This window comes from Pipistrellus kuhlii, unplaced genomic scaffold (genome assembly GCF_014108245.1).
Source record: "Pipistrellus kuhlii isolate mPipKuh1 unplaced genomic scaffold, mPipKuh1.p scaffold_m20_p_3, whole genome shotgun sequence".
Classification (NCBI taxonomy): Eukaryota; Metazoa; Chordata; class Mammalia; order Chiroptera; family Vespertilionidae; genus Pipistrellus; species Pipistrellus kuhlii.
In genome coordinates this window covers 71,367,855-71,371,242 of record NW_023425529.1, presented here as the reverse complement: position 1 = coordinate 71,371,242, position 3,388 = coordinate 71,367,855, and the positions used below count along the sequence as shown (strand labels likewise).

The 3,388-nt window shown below is 35.3% G+C and overlaps 1 pseudogene; it reads left to right on the top strand.

Annotated features, from left to right (window-relative positions):
* Positions 1 to 2,354: 2,354 nt before the first annotated feature.
* Positions 2,355 to 2,502, top strand: LOC118731082 (annotated as a pseudogene).
* Positions 2,503 to 3,388: the final 886 nt, after the last annotated feature.

The following is a 3,388-nucleotide window of genomic DNA, read 5'->3' as shown; positions in this document are numbered from 1 at the left end:
CTTTTCTGTCTGCCTGACTTTTACTAATTCTTTGATTTTATTTATGCTTCAAACAGCCTTAGATGGCCTCTTTTGATCAGTGAGGAAAACTGAATACGTTTACCTTACCTTCTACGGGGGTGGTGGAGGGTGGGGGGAATGAAGCTTCATAAGTCATTTGCAAAGTGCTATGTAAATTGCATCTTTGGCTCATTGACCCATTGTTTACTTGTGAGAATTTCACTCTAAGTATATGCTCTGTTTGGCAAACAGAATGCTGAAATTCTTGTACTTTAGTGTTGGTTATAAACTATGTGAAGTGACCATGTCTTCTTTATCAGCAAAACCTTGCCACTATATCAGGGCCAATTCCTGGGGTCCTCTTTAAGGAATGCTTAGGAACTGAATTGATAAAAGCAGCACATGCAGCATATCATATAGATGTTTGGTTTTAATGTTGTTAGTACACTGGACACATCGTAAATGTTAATGGATCAGTTATTTGAAGTTTGAAACTTTCAGCAGAAAGTAAAGGGGGTTAATTGATTTATACTAACACAGATAAAGGGGCTTTTGTACAGCTGAGAATTAGTTAAAGCAAATTTGTCTAAGCATGATTCTAACCAGGAAAGACATGAAACAGTAAATGTCTGTTCAGGGTAATATTCCAAATGTAACTTGAGATGAATGCTTCATATTTCAACATCATAGAGAATTCATAGTTAAAAGGAGCACTGGAGTAAGAGTCTGGAATAAAATTCCACTCTGTAATTTAATGAATCATGTCATTTTGAAAAGGTTATTTCAAATACTTTCAGTCTCAGTTTGTACAACAGGAGAATGGGAGAAATGCGATTTAATCTGTTTAGCTAACACTTATCTAATTTAGCTAAATGAGATAATGACTAAGAAGATACTTTGAAAATTATTTACACACATGATCATATTTTAAAAATGAACTCATTAAAATGAGCTCCTAAGAGACCATATAGCTATAATCCACTGCAAGCAAAAAAAGTCAAGCTGTTCTGGACATACGTAGAGCACAAAGGTCACTGAAATATTTCGATGGATGTCTGGAAAGGTAAGAGGAGTCAGAGGCATATAAATCATCCCTACCTACACCGTCACTGTTTCTTCTCATGTTGACTTTGAGTTAGAAAGGTTGCCCCATCTCCGAGTTAAGCTTCACTCTTAGACATAAGACAGATGAAGCAGGTTATCAGCAACCAGTGTGGGGAGGCCAGCTTATAACTTTTCAGTTTACAGCAGGATCTTTTCAAAATTCCACTATAAAACTAGACACATGTACTTCATATAGCTGCTTTTTAAAAATACACCTTTTATTTTCAAGCATATATCTAGAGTGGTGAAGTGGGGATGAAAAGTACCATTTTGTTTTACACTATGCTTCTTTTGTACCCCACTTGGTGCAAAGAGCAGAATAGATGCCCAAACACGCCTATAAAAATCAGGACTTTGGGCCAGAAGCTAAAACAGTCTCTTACAAATAGTAATCACAAATCTTCTCTGAGGTGACCTGGGTTATAAAGAAAATGGAAAGCCTTCTGCAAAGACCATAAGAAATAAAGCGTTATCTTTCCAGCTGAGGTTAGAGTTGTTAGTGACCGTAGAGCGGGCAGCAATGGAAAAACCATGTAGAGCTGTAATACGTTACTCAGGAGGAATAAATGCACATGTGATTCCGATGACCTCATATGAGATAGAAAGGTGTTACATTGGAGTAAAAGACCAAATCCTTTACTTGAAACTTTTTTCGTGCAGAGTGCTAAAGATATTGCCTACACCATATAAATTACACAGAGTTTTCCAAACTTTCAACTGCCTGCTTTTAACTAAAGCTAAAGCCAGCAAAGCTATAGGATTTTGCTGTTTTGACCTCCAATAGCATAAAAACAAGGCATGAATTTTGAGTAATGGAGGAAGGGAGCAGGAAGTATTTTCCAGTGAGATTACTTTCAAGGGATATTATATAGTACAGAGCAACACCTATTTATTTAAGCTGAATCTATAAATAAAAAGTCCCTCTGGGACAAAATAAGTAGATGATGAAGTATTTGGAAAATGTGAAGCAGAGACATGTAATATAATAGCATCGTTATATGCAAAGAAAATTAGGTAGACTGGAATAACAATAAGCCGAGATAGGCTTGTCTGGCTTAGATAGAAACAGTAGCAAAAGTCTGAAGGCATTTCACCTTCCTTTGATTAATTCTTACCTATCAAAACATTTTTAACATGAACATCCAACGTCATTGTTTTTACTGAAAAAATATAGAATTCTGAAACTCATATTTCAGCTTCAGGAAATTTCCCCCCCCAAAAATCTAGGCATTTAAAAGAATTTAAAAATAACCCCCTGGCAATGGGCAAGGAGACACCTGATTGGTGGTGCTGGTCTTATATCAGTCAGGGGCAAAGCAGACGTACATCTTACCTTAGTTCATCCTAGCTTGATGCCTGTGTCAGTGGCCAGAGCTGGTTCATGCCTGAGGCACATAAAAAAATAAATAAATAAAATAAATAAAATAAAAGAATTTAAAAATAGTTTTGAAAGATGATACATGTATTTTGTGTATATATTTGGCATATATTCATAGATAATAGATTATGATATATATATATATATATATATATATATATATATATATATGCATATGTGTAAATACACAAAAGTTTACATACACAATAATTTTTGCCAACATTTTAAAAAAGCCATCATTGCCTAAGCCAGTTTGGCTCAGTGGTAGAGCGTCAGTCTGTGGACTGAAAGGTCCTAGGTTCGATTCTGGTCAGGGGCATGTACGTTGGTTGCGGGCACGTTCCTGTTGGGGGGTGTGCAGGAGGCAGCTGGTCGATGTTTCTCTCTCATCCACGTTTCTAGCTCTCTATCTCTCTCCCTTCCTCTCTGTAAAAAATCAATAAAATATTTTTTAAAATAAATAAATAAATAAATAAAGCCATCGTTAACACTTCCTCGAGAACATTTGATTAATTGACACAGTCATTCCAGCAAACTCAACTAGCTGTTCATGGACACATCACAAATGTTTTAATTTTCCCAACTTGGTCCTTCTGTTGGAAATGCTCAATGTAATAGTCAAGATATAGCTCCCTTAACCATTGTTTTAGTCAAAGCAATAATAAAAGAAAAAAAGATATTCAACCACACACATAACCTTTTGAAGAATATAGCTCTGTTTTAAAAAGTCAATTGAATCATCTTAATGTCTATGGAAAATAGTACTAGCATAATTTCAAGAGATTTATTTTTTTCAAGGGTTAACTCCAAGCAAACAGCTTTCAAGTATTTAACTGTTCTCATGGACTTAATTCACACTTTTCCCCCCTCTTAACTTAATTTAATACATGGAAAATCTATAAAACA